General features: G+C 36.2%; 1 protein-coding gene across 1 annotated transcript in view; it reads left to right on the top strand.

The window, feature by feature from the left end:
* Window positions 1-1,368: 1,368 nt before the first annotated feature.
* Window positions 1,369-18,737, top strand: part of LOC106091859 (protein peste) — a 58,298-nt gene continuing 40,929 nt past the window's right edge. The window contains exon 1 of the mRNA XM_013258546.2: window positions 1,369-1,954. The gene's annotated coding sequence lies outside the window, so the exon portion shown is untranslated. The remainder of the gene's footprint in view (window positions 1,955-18,737) is intronic.

The following is an 18,737-nucleotide window of genomic DNA, read 5'->3' as shown; positions in this document are numbered from 1 at the left end:
ATGGCAGCTATATCAGGTGATGGATCGATTTGAACCATATTTGACATAGTTGTTTGAAGTCATAACAAGACACCTCATGCAAAATTTCAGCCAAATTGGATAAGAATTGCGCCCTCTAATGGCTCAAGAAGTCAAGATCTAGATCAGTTTATATGGCAGCTATATCAGGTTATGGACTGATTTAAACCATACTTAGAACAGTTGTTGGAAGTCATAACTTAATACGTCGTTCAAAATTTCGGCCAAATCGGATAGGAATTGCGCCCTCTAGACGCTCAAGAAGTCTAGATCCAAGATTGGCTCATATGGCAGCTATATCAAAACATGGACCGATGTAGCCCATTTACAATCCCAACCGACCTACACTAATAAAAAGTATTTGTGCATAATTTCAAGCGGCTAGCTGTACTCCTTCGAAAGATAGAGTGTTTTCGACAGACAGACATTGCTAGATCGACTTAAAATGTCATGACGGTTAAGAATATATATACTTTATGGGGTTTTGGACAAATATTTCGAGGAGTGTCAAACGGAAGGACGAAATTAGTATAAATTTTTAATGAGAGAAAATGAAAAAATCTGTGCTGACTTTGTTGTCGACACGACCAGTGAATTTGTCTATAATAAAACTTTATAACAGATAAAATACAAGACATGTCAGCAAAAATGCCATATCTATGACAAGATTCAAATTATCTTAAAAAAGTCTTTAACGACAATGTCATGATGGACTTTTGGACTGCTGGGATGGGAACATACTGTTAGCATGCACAGCCCACAGCCACCTAGATTTCCATAATTTAGCATTGAAACTGGTTTGGAGCATATCAAAACAAATCAAAACTCTGAGAGAGAGAGAGAGTAAGAAATAACATTACTCTGTTAATTAAATTTCGCACACTCTCTTTCTATGGTATTTACTTCTAATCGTGTACACCCCATATCAAAACTCTCCCAATGTTAGGTGTGTTTTTTTACAATAGTACTATATAGTGCAGCGGAATGAAATTTTAAAGAAAATGACATTCATCCAGACAACGATGTTCTTGATAAATTACCAGTGCAGGCAGTAGTTAAAATTTTTACAATTATTTTCGTTTTTTTCCTCGTATTGTTTTGACAGGTTGGCAAATAGCGTTACCACCTCATGGCAAACAAACAGACTTGCGACTTTTTTTGCGTTTTATATTTGCTTTACACGGCTTGTCTATCCAGTACTAAATAAAACACAGCAGTTGTCAATGATCGCTGAGCTCCTCTATTTCCCCCATCACGCATACACACACAAGAAATAGTAAAGAGCTTAATAGCATTTGTTTGAGCAAAATAATGCGTTGGGAAGATGTTGCTTAAAGTATTTTTAAGAAAATAGTATCAACACAACGGGCGCTATTGTGAGATCGTTTTTAAAAAAATATAAAAACTAATTTCGATTTGTTTTTAAATTTTTAAAAATAAAAATATCAAAATAACAAAACAAAAGAGTGGTGTGACGCGTGACAATGTATGTGAGCGCTAGAATAAAAAATTCTGTGAATAGGAATAATAGCAACAAAAACGTGCTACCGTCAACTAAAATAAACTGTGAAGCGATTAAATTTATCAAATAAAACCTATACAAAAAAACTGAATCATAAAAATGCCCAATAATAAGTTAATCTAGAATTAACAGCAAAAATAACGACAACAAAGTAAAGCCATAATCAAGTGTAAAATAATAAAAGCCAAGTATTATAACAGCTGCACAGTTTTGCCCTTGAAAAGTTCAATAACGGCTAGGTTTTTTGCGCAAAAAGAAGTCGTCAAACTACCCACTATACACATATAGGGGTTTACAAAAGAAAGTTGAAAATATACAAAAATAAAGGTCAATTGTTAAATTATTTTGTAATTAAAAGTTTTTAAATAGAAAAAAATATAAATCTCGCGATTAAATAAGTGATTAATTTGAGAGGTAAGCAGTATTTAACATAAGTCAATGCTCATAAATGTCAAAACACAAACAAACATCAAGGAGTTCTCATAACGAATCTATGAATTTACGCCTATTTTAATAATTTGTATGTCTCTTTCCATACATATTGAAAAACAAATATTTTTATAAATAAATATGTATGTATAGACAAGTGTCATTATGTATGTATATAATAATGCATATAACCATATCGAGTCCTTCTCGTGAAAATGATGTAAACGACATTTTATCGATTTTTGTTTTTTGATGGATATTGAAAGAGGATATCGAATTACTTCTACTCTCAAAATATCGGAGCAGCACCATGTACCGTTATGGAATGAGAGCGAAAAGGAATTTGGTGTAAGCCCCATTTAAGGTTTCTTTACACTTTTGTGTGACCGCAATATGCCGCTTACATCAAAATTGCACATTAACGTTAGGTCTGTTCGCGTACTTTTCGAGTAAAAATTTGTCAGTAATAATCTTAACGCCGGGTTTCTCATTTTCCGGTTAAAATGTATCGTATCGATATCAGGAATGATAAATGTGGTTTTGAAAATGGTCCAAAAAATCATGGTACTTTTTACTGGCAAAAAGTACCATTTTTGCTGAAGTATAGGAATGCACGCTGGGGGTTATTGTTACAGATTAGTTAGGGTAATGCACTTTACAGGGCGCACCCCGTTTTTTTTTTTTAATTTTTTTTTGCTAAATTGCCATTAGACGATCAGACATGTTATGTGTAATTTCAAAAATTGCAACTCTGAAAGTTGTACACATCGTGTGATACGTACGAAAATATCACAAATTGACATTGGATTAAATATGCAACTTTTTCGATTAAATCGAGCTTTTATTCATCACTTATACATGTAGACACATGCCGACTAGAGCGGGGTCTATTCGTATATGAAGTACATAAGACAAGTCTTATAAATTCAGAAAGTGACAGCTATTATGACATGTCTGATTGTGTAAAAGGAGCTTAAAGCTAGACTTAGAGCATTAGCTTAATCCGTAAAGAAAGTACCAATGATACCAATAGTAGCACTTTTAATATGAATCAAGAACGACACGTTACCTTTTTTTAAGTTAAGTTTAAGATTTACGAATTTAAAAAAATTTTGTCATACCCCGGGCCTATCTGCTACAACCAACGCGATAACACATTTGATAATTTTAGCGGTTTGGTCCAATCAGTTAGACACACCTCTCTTGATATGTGTAGACAAAAAGGAAAGTTTTTCTTTAAACCTAGAAAACTGGATACTAGTTTTTTCTAAATTTTTTTAACTTAACTTTTGAAAAAAGTACCAAATTGTTCGCGGGGTTACAGTGGTACTTTCGGGCTTTAAAAAGTATCAAGATTATCATACCTGATCGATATTCTTGTGGTTAAAAAGAACTTGGTTTTCTGAATACTTATTCCTTATCGTAACCATAAACCTTAAACGGTAGATGAGTGCCGGTTAGTGACTTATCATCCCGATAAATACAGCTGTATTTTGTTTGGCGATTGCTGCATAATACAACGGTGCGTTCGCGTACTTATTCAGTAGAAATTTGCCAATAAAAACTCACAAAAGAGTAAGAAACTACTGCGTGGGAAAAAGCATCCAGCAGAAATTTGGAACATCTTGGAACATGTCATAAAAGAAACCTACGACCCAAATTTTGTGAGGATCGGTTAACACATGACCACATTATTGTAATATTAGCTAAACTCGGCCAAACATATGTGGGAGCTATATATTAATCTGAACCGATTTCAACTAAATTCTATACATATAGTAGAAGTCATAGAAGAAGACATTGTGCAGCATTTGGTGTAGGTCGGTGGATAAATGTGCTTGCAATGTGCAGTGAAAATTGGAACAAAAATGTATGAGAGCTATACCTAAATTTGAACCGATATTTGTAAAATTCACCAGTAGTCTTAAGAGCAATAAGAAATTTTTTCGTGTCAAGTTTCGTGCATTTGTTGACAAATGACCAAGTTTTTGCAATATTAGACCAAATTGGACGAACATATATATAAATCTGAACCGATTCCAACCAATTTGAGTAAGCTTTGTCTCTAGGTGTCAAAAGTTATCTGTGCTAAATTTCGAGAAAATCAGATCGAAAATGTGATTTGTACTTGTAGATGTAAACGCCATTTTGTTCAGAAATAGCCTTCCAGTGTGGCCGCGAATAATGTAAGCGCCCAGTAAGGGTTGGTATTCTATTCTGCTTTCGGAATAGTAGTGGAATTTTTTAATTGTTCAGCGAGCGGAATTTGACAGCAATAAAATGTTTTTGTTTCCATACCAAAAACACGTGTTTTTATTGAAAATCTGAACAGAATACTCAGCTTAATGCAGCAAACGGCAAAATAATTATTTTTAATTTCATAAATATGCTACGTTGAATACTAAATTTAAATGGCCAATCATGAATTTATTGAATAAAAGTTATTCAATAAAAACCTTCACCTGTAAAATTTGGAATTTGTCACTTACATCATTTTTGCGAGAAGGGCTCGATATGAACAACTGTATGATCACCATATACAAAGTATGGACACATGTTTTCAGTTTATGCGTTTATCGAACGACAAAAACTACTCATGCCATGCTATAATTGTTGTTGTCTTTACTTTACTGCTGCTATAGCTGTGCTTCGTCCGTCATCGTGCATTTGTTTTTCTTTCTCCTATCAAGTTGGCTGACATTTCTACATAATAGCATTTGTGTGTTTGTGTGGGTGCAAATATGCATGTACTACGCATATGAGCATAACAGTGTTACCGAGAGAGTAGAGATTTACTTTTCTCATAATCAACTGTTATTTGAAAATGCATTTTTAGTTGACCCGATTTGAGAACATTTTTACACTCACCATCAAAGCATGGTGTTGCATTCATGCGTTAGCAACACATTTTCCACCCTTTGAGAAAGTTTGCAGCTGGAGAGCTGGTAATAGACACAACATTGCCACTGCAACAATAGGGGCCGAATTACCGATTACTTCAACGAGTAAAATCTTTCGAAATCTTTAATATTTTGAAAAATCAAATCATGAAAAATGTCTTTAAACCTTAACAAAACCATAGTGAAGAAAGACATCTAGAAACTAAGTGGCGAAAGATCGAGGTGCTTGGAAATCTATTCTGGGTTTGACAAGTGGAACCAACGTTATTTGATAGTCAACTAGGTTAGGTTAGTTTGAAAAAGTAACCTCGAATTCCGAGCTATCACAAAGTCCCTAATTGTTCTCCATGCCACGCCCCTAAATATGTTCAAGTCGGGTATTGTGTCGCCATCTGAGTGAAGGTGTCCGGTAGCCGCAAAAGCCGGGAAATACTCCAACGACTCATAAAATGTATGCTATCACTTGCCGCACTTATTCGATATAAAAGCGTTCGTAGTGCTATGTGTCCCGTAATAAAGCCTTTTTACTACCTTGCAGTAATAGCCTCGTTAACTCGAACTTTGGATTAACCAAGTTTTTTGACTGCAATCCTGCAGACCTCCACGGCCAAATCCCTTACTCTTTCAATCCTCCTTAGTCTGCTATGGCTCGGTAACCATGTAATGCGAATGGTGCCATCCTCAGAGAAGGCGTTAATCTACACTCCAAGAATGTTAGCGATCTTGCCGTCCTGGCTATTACAGCTCTGATGGTCCTTTATATGTCCGTAAAGGCTTTCACACTCGACGACCTGACCTCCATACCACCTTACAAATTCCGCGATCGCCCGGATCTCCGCCTGCAGCGTAATATTATGGTCAGGCAGTCGGAAACTGATGTCAGACCCTGGGTCGTAAATGTAGACCTCCCGGACCACTCTGCCCTCTTGCTTTGATCCATCTCTGTAGAATGAACTTCCAGATGGTAATACCCGAGTTCCGTCGATCCAAGACTGTGGCGCTGGCAGCAGTGCCTTGCACTCGACCTCAAGAGTCGTCTTAGCTATCCGATGCGAAGCCTCTTTCATTCCTTCCAGGTTTTTCATCGTCTCCTCGATTATACCACGATGGTGTCACCTGCTCCTATCCTCTATCCATTATTCCATCGCCTTAAGTCTCATAGCCACCGTAGCTGCCTCACACTTTATCTACATATCTATGGGTTGGATATCTAGAATAGTCTCCAGTGCCCTGGTCGGCTTGGTCCTAATCGCCTCGCATTTGCCAAGACATGTTCTATGAACTTGTTGTATTATCCTTATGTTGCACATTTTCTTTATCGCAGTCCATCAATCTATTGAGGCGTAAGTAAGTATTGATCTAATAACGTTCCTGCAGAACTAGATTATATTCTTTGATTCAGGCCCCGTTTTGAGCCCACGTTGCGTCTGTATAGTTCCCAACATCTGTGAGCCTTCTCGGTACGCTCCCGAACGTGACACTTCCAGTCCAGTTTGTTGTCCTGCTCCTTTTTATTTAACGATAAATTATTGACTTTGAGCTGAGTCATCTATTCTGAATGACCTTGAGACACTGAATAGGAGCTAAGCCGCTCAATATAACAATCTATAGAAAAATCTTCTTGAGATGAAGAACGACGAGTCATGCATTTTGACTCAGTCAAGAGATTGTACCGGCCGACTAAATTAAGAATCTGACAATATCAGACAAGGATCTGGAAATTACTATGATCGCAACATTATTTAAAGTTCGGACTTAAAAATCATGCACCCTCCAGCTTTGAAGATGCATAACACCGGGTGGAATACACCGCTTTCACAAGGTAGAGTACACTGGATATCAATATATCACGTGAGGTTATCTACGATGTAGGAACAAGTCAAAGGCTAAGAAAGCAAGGGGCGCCTATTAATGTGCTGGTTCTCTCCTACCAAGTTTTTTTTTGGTAAGGACGAATCCTATCTTACATAAAGGTAGAAGGAACCAATTCGACTCAACTGGAAATGGGGTCTTCGACATGGGAGGACATCTGGCGTAATATTTTGCAGCAGGATATTAAAAAGTCTCTATCTGAAATCCCGTTTGGTATTGAACAGCTCCGATAGGTAGGTAGTATAGGTCCTTGGCTAGGAATAATCCTGGATCGATTTCGATACGTTAATCCAAATATAGTAGGGATCGTGAACAGCTCGAATAGGTAGGTAGTATAGGTTACTGGCTAGAAATACCCCTGGATCGATTCAGACGGTCTACTGCTACGCTGATCTGATACTGGTATATTGGTGGATGTGGTATCCGTTACCGACTATCAGTAGCTGGGAAAAATATTCTTTTTATACCCTTAACACAGTTTTAAGATTTTTTGGCAGATTTCCTTACTTTTCTCTGCAGGAGGATGTTCCTGTAGCAAAAGCAAGTGGGTTTAAAGTTTAATTCATAGGTAACATCTCCATCCGTGGAATAGTATTGTCTTCTTGTTCTTTTTCTACGACGCGTTTCTTCCGCCTGAAGAGTTGCAACTGACCATTGTTTTACTCTGTATACCGCATGCTCTGTAGCATATCAATCCTGGACATATCATTCAGTTCTTAGGTAACGCTTTCGAAACCTAAGTAAGGATTTGACAGCAATAGTTTGCCATTGCACCGGGTGGCATTGCTTTCTGCAAGCAATTGGGTCAGTGCAGAGATTTGTGCATTTGTCTTTGACGTGAGAAGGGTCATAACGGATGTGAACCTTTACAACAAAAGAATCTACGCCAAGGTTTGATTAATCTTTTCGAAAGCCACCGTTCAAAAGTAAAACGACTGTAGACCAACGTTTTTTGCAAACCCTGCCAAGGTCAAGCCACCACCTCTTGTGAGAGTGCCGTTCCAGATCTCCACTGCAGGACCTCTCCATTGTCAAGGTATACCCGCACCGGTCAGGGCACCTGTTTTCGGTGGTGAAAGTACCGTTCCAGGACATCAACTATATTGACCAGCTATCGTCCAAGTCAGGATGCATTCTGGCCCCGACCCAGAGCCACAGCCATGAACTTCTGGTGAGAGTGCCATTTCAAAGTTCGGTCAATCCCAAGTACAATTTCGCAATGGTCATGTTCGTCAAATCGTTTCCATGGGTTTTTTTGTTTGTTTAAGTAAAAAAACTAACCACTTGAAATTTTGCACAAAATCGATGCAGGTCGGTTGGAATTATATATAGGTAAAATCGGTTCTTGTTTCGACATAGCTCCTATATAAAGTGATTTCCCGATTTGACTCCTTGAGTCCCTCGAGTGTGCAATTATTATTTGATTTCTGACACATAGTTCTCGATATTTTATTTATATTAAGGCTACCCCAAATGACACCATGGCGAGGTTGGTGTTTACGTCAAAGATGATCGTAGTCACCCGCACTGCGCCGTTGAAATCAATCGAACAGAGTTGACACACCCTGTGTCAGTTTATTCTGTCAGTTTTATTTATACCATCTTAATTTTGAATTCACCAAAAGTTTAAAATACTATGCCAACAAATCTTGGTGGTAAAATCCTAAATGGCAACACTACCGTTTAACTAAAATGGGTTTTCCATTATGCTCTTTTGCGTATTTACAATTCATTTATGTTGCTTACTTATGAGACGTAGTTAGCCTCTGTTAAACAAAAATCTTTGAAAAATCAATCCCTCTCTCTCTCTCTCTTCTTCTGACTCTTCCTCTCTCACACAAATTCCTCAAGCAACAGCTGAAGGGTGTTGTCGATATATGACAGTTTCAGTGGGAGCACATATTTGAGTGCTTTCTACACTCGAATAGATGAAAAGTGGTTTTTGGGTTTTAGCGGCAAACAATCTGGGATTGTTATTAAAAATCTAAGCTATTTGTGGATAAAATTTGCATAAAACATGTTAAAGATTTGCTTACGCCACTCCTTTAGTGTTTTCGCGATCACTAAACACTATCCGACATACGTCAGAGAGTGCGCAAATAAAAATTCTGTATTATGAAGGCAAGAAGTGAATTCCCTAGGTAATAATAGATCTGTTTTGTTTAAGGACTATACAGTACAGTGCTGTAAAATTTACAATATTCATATGGCATTTATCCACTATAACGAGGCTCTGAATAAGTCATCCAGTGCAAGCTTATGTGGTACATCTACCAGGATTGCCTTGCTGTGTATTTCAAAAATAAGTGTGGCTAACTGAGGAAACTCATATTGGTGTATGTCAATTTACACATATCCAGTGTTAAAAAAAAGGCTAATGAAATATTGCCGATGGCGTAGAATTCTCAAGATATTGGCTGAAGTTATTATTAAATCATAGGGAGAGGAGAATAGAAAAGTGGAGAATGGAAAAGTGTTGTTTCTACTCACTTTTAGATGAGTCAATACATACAAAGCACTAAAGGATTTTTATTTGAAGAATAACATGCAATATTTTTCCAAGACTTGTGGTTAACCATGACAATAGCTGTGTTGTATTTGCCAGTCTAGCGGATTCGCTAGGTTATGGATAAATAGAACGCTGTTCCCGCTTAATGCTTTATACTTTAAAGTTGGCAACACTGACACCACATCCTAAATAATAAAATATCAACATTGAATTGAATGTTGGAGACCATAGTAGAAGTCATTGTGTAAATTTTAGCCAATTCGAGTAAGAATGGCAAAATTTCAGCCAAATCGGATAAGAATTGCGCCCCCTAGTGCTTAAAAAAGTCAAGTCTCAAGGTCGGTTTAGCTTGAATTAAAACCGGCTGTCTTTACTCCTTTGAAAGTTAGCGTGCTTTCGACAGACGGACGGACGGACATGGCTAGATCGACTTAAAATGTCATGACGATCAAGAACATATATACTTTACGAATATTTCGAGGAGTTAAAAACAGAATGACGAAATCAGTATACCACCATCCTATGGTGGAGGGTATAAAAAGTCATTTTAATTTTAAATAACTGTTTACCGGAGTTCATAAATATGATTTTATTAAAATCCTAAGCAATTTTGCCACTTTAGAACGTTTAATCAGTGAATAAATATGTTGCGCCTTCCTCTTTTAGTTTTGTCATTCAAATTGAGTGATGACACCATAACTTTTAATAAACGGCGATAAGATAACCGTTAAGCTAAAATTTCTTCATACAAACCAAGCAAGAAAATCCGCTTAATGGGCAAACAAAACACTCCTAATAGCATTCGCCAATGAAACAAAGAGGTGGCGTGTGCCAATCATTTGTATCAACAAATGATACAAAATTACATAGACCTAGTGGTTGTGTTACAGGTTTAAACGCTTTTTTTCTTTTTTGGCATTATAATCATACAAGAAAGGTCTTGATACCCTCTTGCAACTCAGTAGGGTATATAAATTGGAGAAAGCTTTTTTACTTTCAATCCATTATAAATGCAAATTCGACTCATTATTCTCATACATTCTTATATGAACTGTAAGTTCAAATATAATTAAAAACGTGATATTTTGTAACTCTTAGCAATTTTAAATTGATAAGAAATTTCAAGAAAATTCAAATCAGATAGATTTTAAATGTGACAGGTAGAAATGATGAATCGAAATCCGTGGGTCAAAAGTCCATGACATAAATTGAAGTAGAATTTTGTCGGTTCAGCAAAACAGTGAAAAATGTAGACAACTAGCAACAGAGAAGGCCTGTCAGAAACTCTGACGTATATCATTTACATTTCCAACGTATAATACATATGTATGTCGAAAAAAATAGTTTTTGACAGAGTTAATAAATAATAGGAAATCGTACCACTAATTCCAACTTTCGTAAATTTATCATTACGGCATAGGTTAGAAGGTGCGTTTTTAACAGAAAACTTCTGAGATCGAATTTCGGCGAGACATTGCGAGAGGCAAGCACGTATCTGCCTCCGCCATATCTTATCGCCCCCTCCATTGAAACCATCCCGTCAACGAATCGCAGAAGACTTCACAGTGGTACGTTCGTAAGATCACCCAGATCTTCGTGTCCGGGAACCCATATAGGTGCCATATCGTAGACCCGGAGCCTATTCAGGAACTCCCAACAATCCGTCACATACTTCGACCTCACCGTCCTCGAAGCCAAGGCCTTGAGCACCGCCATTTAAATGCAAATCATAGGCGGACATGCTAGTCTCTGATCTACGGCGGCCTCCAGTGCCGCTATACTGTTCACATAAATCCTAAGTTTTGGGGCAGTAATTCGCTTAACAGGATTTCTCTTGCAGCTATTTTCAGGCAGACCTCTGCATGATAGACTGTACACTCGTCCGGCAGTTTCAGAGATATACAGATATTGATTGCGTCAGAGTAGACCCCTAATCCAGTCCCTGACTCCATCTTGGGGTCATCAATGAAGTCCGGGGTATCATCTTCCTCAAACACAGCATTCGCCCTCCATTCATCTCTCCCGAAAAAAGGTAATCTTCAATGTCCCAATCGTTGCCGCTGCCAGATAGTTGGGAAATCAACCCAGTTTAACCTCCGTATCCATGGCATTCAGAATGGAATGATGGCCGCACCTGTCCTCTTTCAACATGCCGAGCTCCCTCAGACTAAAGGGCTACATTGGGGCCACGGTTCCGAAGAAAGGCCTCAATAGGCTGCATATACAACATCACCTTTAAACCTGCCTGCGATGTGGATCTCAGTGCCCCTGTGACTCCGGTCAGATTCTGGACCTTCTCAAACTACCTCGCAAAACTCTTCTTATCCCTTACCATACCAGTGCCCCATACGTCAGTACTGATGTTACAATGGCCGTATACACCCAATAAATCATCCTGGGGATAATCTACCACTTTCTACCGAACGTTTTTCCATTTGGTGATCATCACTCTGACCTTCTTCTATGTCCTTGGTATGCCAGGATTGTCCTTGGGCAGGATGACTTCAAGGGATTCCTGCAGCATTGCCGGAATAATAAAGTCCGATCCGGTCAATTAAAATGGCCGGAAGTGAGTACTGCGCACATTATTATGAGGCCGTCCGCCAAGCCCACTTCTGTAGGTATTGCGATATCTCGATCGCCGACCACTTACTGGCCGCCCGGAGAATGTATTTCGTTTAAAAGTTCCACCGTCTCCTGACCATTCGCGGTTTAAGAACCGCCCTTTCTCATCCGGGAGCTAGGCGTAATAGGATCCTTCGAGACCACTTTGTGCAATCTAGATGCCTCACTAGGGCTTTTCCACAGAATTTCGCCCTGGAACTTCTCTTTACCTTCCTTGTCTCCTTCTTGAACCGAACTCCCGATCTGACTTCATGAACCCTTACAAGCCGCAATTTGTATCCGATTTGGCTGAAATTTGGCTTATAGTGTTCTGTTATGACTCTCAATAACAGCGCCAAGTACGGTCTATAACCAGATATAGCTCCCATATTTTAGCAGAATCCATGGTGTTGGTTCCCAAGATTCGGCCCGGCCGAACTTAGCACGCTTTTACTTGTTTCTTGTTAATTCAAATGACGATGAAGATATGTAAAAAGCTCAATTATATGTTAATCGCTCGTTTAGAATGAAGATACAATGGAATCAAAGTGATATTAAAATACTCTAGAAAATTCATAATATGGCAATTGAAAGCCTAATCTTACAAGTTTTGCAGGGATATCCAACTATAGCATGGAATATTTGCAATGTATGGAGGGAGCTATCTAAATTATTTTGCTTACGAAAGAGAAGTTTCTCCATTCCTCTATTTTGTCCTACATTTTCAATAGTTACCAAGCGACAATTCAATTCATTGGACTAAAAGTTTTTTTTTTTACATATTGCATTTGGAAATTTTCTGAAATCCAACCAACGACAAACTGTGTTGATCTTACCGACTAAGGGACAAATGTGGATAATGGACGCAGATGCGTGAATTGAAAAATTGGATATGAAGACCACTTAAGGTACAAAAAGCCATTGCATCTACACATCCCAGACAATAATTAAGGCAATCAAAGCCAATTTCGGTGTAGGAATATTTAAATTCCAAATCAAACTCAACATGTTTGCCTTAAGCAGTGGTCCTCCAGCTGCTAAGATAATCAAACCTTATGTGGCAACATAGTTGCGTAGGAAAATTAAATGCAAACACCAATTAAGTTGATTCAATGCGCTTATAACAAACCTACTCTCTGCTGAAAAATTCTTCCTTCTCAGTTACCAAGCCATTTATCAGCGTTTTTGTATACAAAACACCCTCATGGCATTATGGTTAGATATTCCATAATTAGTATATCCTCTTACACTTACTTTTGCAATTACCGCCACATGAGTATGTGTCGATTCTGACGTAACGAAATTGTCTATCAATTGCTCTGCCCAGAAAGTTCCAAGCGTTGAAAATTGTGAACCCAATCTGCTGCTGAATTTTAATGCAACAATTTGCACATCTGGTTTATATCACAGCAAGAATCTTTAAAATATTAAGCAGATGAAGAATATCAAATTTCATTTAAAAAAAAAAAAAAAAAAAAACAAACAAAGATTTTATGAAAATAAATATATTTTTAATATTTTATTATAGAATCATTGTGGTTATCATTGTGTTAACCAAACAAATGTCTGTCTGTTGGTGTGTGGTTTCAGCTTCAGATTTTGATTTTTGTTCATAACACCAAGCTGGACAAAACGACAAGACTGAATACAAATGAATTTCACATACTACTAGTACAGTCAATGGTCAATGAATTAGAACGGAAACGAAGAATTAAAAAAAAAGTAATATCAAAAAATTAAACTACATAGAAACTACATTTTGAAAAAATTTCCTAGAGCAGTTGAATTTCGCTCTATTTCCAATAGAATTTTATGTTGACAATATTCTATAATTTTTGAGAAAATTACCCATAGAAATCAAATTCTGAAAAAAATTTCCAGTGAAAATAATTTTTCATAGATAGTAAATTTTGACAAAATTTCCCATTAAAGTAAATTTTTAAAAAATTTCCCATAAAAGTTAATTTTTACAAAATTTCCCATTAAAGCAAATTTTGACAATATTCTCATAAAAGTAAACTTTGACGAAATTTCCCATAAAGCAAATTTTGACAAAATTTCTCATAAAAGAAAATTTTTACAAAATTTCCCATTAAAATAAATTTTGACAAAATTTCCCATAAAAGTAAATTTCAAGTAAATTTGGACAAAAGAAAGAAAGTTTTGACAAAATTTACCATGAAATTACATTTTGACAAAATTTCCCATAAAAATAAATTTTGACAAAATTATCCATTAAAGTAAATTTTTACAAAATTTCCCATTAATATAAATTTTGACAAAATTTCCCATAAAAATAAATGTTGACCAAATTTTCTACAGAAAGTTCATATTGAAAAACTTTCCCATAGAATAAAAATTCCTACTCGTACTTAATTTCACAAAATTTCCTACAAGAACAAATTTTTCAAAATTCCCCTTAGAAACTAAAATTTGGCAAAATTTCCCATAGTAAATAAATTTTGAAAACAAAAAAAAAAAATCCAACGTAATATCCTATAGAAAGTAAATTAAGACAAAATTTTCCATGGAATGTAAATTTAGAGAATTTAAGATACCAAATTTGAAAAAATTTCTCGGAGAAACTAAATTTTCCAGGGAAACTACAATTTTACAAAGTTCCCTTAAAAAATAAATTTTTGCGAAATTTCCATAGAAAGTAAATTTTTGGAAAAATTCCCATAGAAAATAATTTTTGTGAAAATTTCCAATAGAAAGGAAATGTTGACAACATTTTCTATAGAAATAAATTTTTTCAAAATTATCTACACCGCTCCAGATTGTCTTAGTCGATTTTGACAAAATTTTCTATGAAAAGTAAATTAAAAAAAAAAATCCATAGAAACTACATTGTGAAAAAATTTTCCAAAGCAACCTAATGTTGTCACAATTTTTTAAAATACATTTTGGGAAAACTTTTCATAGAAACTAAATTTTGAAAAAAATTCCCATAGAAAGTAAATTTTAACAGAATTTCGGTATTGCCTATAAAAATTAATGTTCACAAAATTTTTGAGAATATTTTCCATAGAAAGGAAATTTTGAAAAAATTTCCAAGAGAAAATAATTAGCCAAGATTCTCCGATAGAAAGTAAATTTTGACAAAACTTCCCATTGAAAGCAAATTTTGAAAAAATTTTCCATAAAAGTAAATGTTTACCAAATTTCCTATAAAAGTAAAATTTTACCCAAATTCTACAGAAAGTTCATATTAAAAAAATTCCCCATAGTGAAGAAATTGAGACAAAAATTCTTATTCAAACTAAATTTTGAAAAAATTTCCTACGAGAGCAAAATTTTTAAAATTTTTCATTGAAACTAAAACTTGGCAAAATTTCCCATAGCAAATAAATTTTGAAAAAAAAAATCAAACAGAATATCCTATAGAAAGTAAATTAAGACAACATTTCCTAAGGGAAGTAGAACTTGACAAAATTGCCCACAAAAAGCAAAAGTAGGCAAAATTTCCCAGAGAAAATAAATTTGGACGAAATTTCTGAAAAAACCAAAAATTTCCAAAAGTACATATTGATATTGGAGGTGAGCATGTCCGCCTATGACGTTGAACGCCGGGCTCGGCTTGTCTTAATTTACTTAACCTAGCCCGAACGGCGTGCCGCATTGCGACACCATTTTGTCAAGAATTTTTTACACGGCTGCCTTACTAAATAGTACAGTACCTGCCAAATGTCGCCAGCATTAGAAGGAGATAACCACCGCTAAAAATTTTCATTATGTTCTCGCCAGGATTCGAACCCAGGCGTTCAGCGTCATAGGCGGACATGCTTACCTCCAATAACAATATGTACTTCCGGAAATTTTTTGTTTTTCAGAAATTTCGTCCAAATTTAATTTCTCTGGGAAATTTTGCTTACTTTTGCTTTTTGTGGGCAATTTTGTCAAGAGTTACTTCCACCAGAAAATGTTGTCTTAATTTACTAAGGAGTAAAGTAAGTAAATAAGTAAGTAAGTAAGTAAATTTTTCAACATATTTCCCAAAGAAAGTACATATTGAAAAAATTTCCCATAGAAAGTAAATTTAGACAAAAATTTCCATATTTTAAAAAGACTTGTGAATCGGGATGGCCTCGTGCTTTTGCGGTTCTGCCAATTGAAGGGTAGTGGGGATAGCAAAGTCTCACGAAGAGCCTCAGCTTTAATTAGCTCTTTGGGCAAGGCAAGACGTTTCTTTCTTTCTTATCTAACTGCTTATTGATTTCCCTGAAAAGTTGATCCTATTCAGGAGTCATTTCACCTAATTCGGGCACAGTGCAATCTTGATCTTTGGCGACCACCTTCTCTATGTCCTGCACAACAAACTCTTGTTTGCCTACAACAACCTCAATCGGATGAGTGGTGGGGCTCTCCCCACCTTCGTTGCCGTCCTCATCATCATCGTCGATTTCATGTATAAATGCCTTATTGTCGAAAGAAACCTGCACTGATATCTGCTGGGGGTTCTACAACTTTCTCTACCACTGATACGCTGTGTTCGCTAGCAGTAAGGCCGGCCTCGCGGCTCACTTCGGGGAAATCTGAATGCATTTTAACTATGGGGGTCTTGTGTTTCTTCCCAAGGGTGATAAGATGGATTTTCTGTACGATACCAGGTGGATGTTGTCGTCTTCTAGGCCAAAATTTACCATAGAAAATAAATTTCAGCAAAATTTCCCATATAAATAAATTTTGAACAAATTTCCCACAAAGTTTCCTATATAATGTTAATTAAGACCAAAATTGTTCATAGCAAGTTAATTTTGACAAAAATTTCCTATAGGAAGTGAAATTTTACAAAAATTTTCCGTGGAAACTAATTTTTATCAATATTTCCCATGGAAAGTAAATTTTGGCAAAAATTCTTACAAAAAATTATGACTAAAAATCCCTTCAAAATAATTTTTTATAGAAATTTTCTAAGGAAATCAATTTGTTGAGATTCCATTGCAGGACATTGTCCGGCTTTAGACCATTGTTTAATGCTTTCTATTCAAAGAATAGTATAGCAAAAAAACATTTAAAAAGTCTGCAAAAAGTGTGTTGTTGCTAGAAGCATTTGATTGGTTTCTTTATCGCGATTTCATTTTCAACCAAGAAAAATCATCAGAAGGATATGTCAAATGGGTCATGGTGCTTTACAACCATTCCAACTTGAGTAAGTTGTAAAGCCCACATCTGAATTTGAACATGGCTCTTTAAGTCGACTTGTTTCATAAGCGCAATAGAAAGCAAATCTTACTTCCCTTATTCAAATCCAACTTATCCAACGATGCTAATAGCAACACACAACAGGAATTTAATTTGAACAAATTTTTCAAAATATCGACCCAATGACCTCCATTGGCAATTTCCAAAGAAGAAAAATCGTTTTCTGTTACTATTTAATTAGCCCATACTGTTCTCATTCCCATTCATTGGTAATCCCGCACATATATGCGAATTTAAAACAATTGCTGCTTAAATAGCGCTATGCAAATAAATTGATTTCATTAAAAAGAGTGAGCGACTCAGTGGTCATAGTGACTAATTAAAATGTTTGCAAGAAGTCAATAAAAAATGCTGATATTTATATAAGAGTGAGAGAGTGGGTTATGAGCCCAAGAGTAAACTCATATGTAAATTGTGTGGGAGCGAGGTCAATCAAAATGTTGAAGAAGATAAGCTGAGATAAAGTGAAAGAGAGAGAGAGAGGGAGAGCAAGTGAGAAGAAGTTGATAAAAATAACGTTAGTATGGTTGGTGTTCGTTGACATTTCTAATAGTTCATTAGCATATCCACCCAACATAGAAAATTGCAATTAATTTAACATTTTCATATTTGGATTGCAAAGCACAAAACAGATACGATTTGATATAGAAAAACAACATGTTTTTCTTGGCAACTGACAGCAATTGGCAAATAAACTTTGTTTTTTTTTTTTTACTAAAACGGGTCTCTACTGTGAGCCTTATTTAATTCAAGCTTCAAAAAATGAAAAACTAAAGACATGACCACATTTGAACCTTATGAAGCGCTGGAGTGAAAAGGTGGAAGAGTGAAGGCAGAACCCGGCTTTTGTGTAATTTTACACCAGTATGTGTTTTCATAATTACCCAGCAGTCCAAACGTCTATCATGACATTATCTTCAAAGACTTATTTAACACAAATTGAATATTGTTACCGCTTTGGCATATCTGCTGACGTATCTTATAGATTGTCATATATACAATTTGATTGTCGACGAATTCCGTAACCGTGTCCATGAACAAGTCAGCACCATTTTTTTATTGAGAAATTTAAAACTGTTTTCATTTTTTTCTTCGAAAAACGGACCGGACGGTACGAACAGTTCTTTAGAGAGCCTAAAGGGCATCGTAACAGACTTGTCACCTGAATTGTCATGAGACATGATGACTTTTTCGTTAGCAATGTCCCTTATAATGTCATGCATGATTTTCGCTACAACTATATGAAAATGTCAACAAAGATTTATGGAAGTCACCGTAGCACAGAGGTTATCATATCCGCCTATGACGTTGAACGTATGGGTTCGAATCCTGGCAAGAATATCAGAACAAAAATTTCAGGGGTGGTTTTCGCCTACCAATGCTGGCAACAATTGTGAGGTACTATGCCATGTAAAAACTTCTCTCCAAAGAGGTGTCGCATTATGTTCGGACTCGGCTATAAAAATGAGACCCCTTATCATTGAGCTTTAACTTCAATTGATATGTTAGAAGTTTGCCCCTGTTACTGCTTGGAATGTTCATGGGCAAAATTTGCATTTGCATCAACGATTTGTATGGGCTGTCGGCTATATGTCTTCAACTATTTAACGTGGTCATACACCTTTCTTCAAAGATCTCTTGACAACGCGGACTGCTGGGTGCGGTTTTGAATCGAGGT

Source organism: Stomoxys calcitrans, chromosome 3 (assembly GCF_963082655.1).
Source record: "Stomoxys calcitrans chromosome 3, idStoCalc2.1, whole genome shotgun sequence".
NCBI classification, from domain to species: domain Eukaryota; kingdom Metazoa; phylum Arthropoda; class Insecta; order Diptera; family Muscidae; genus Stomoxys; species Stomoxys calcitrans.
The sequence above is the reverse complement of the archived record's forward strand: the minus strand, read 5'-3'. Positions and strand labels throughout refer to the sequence as shown.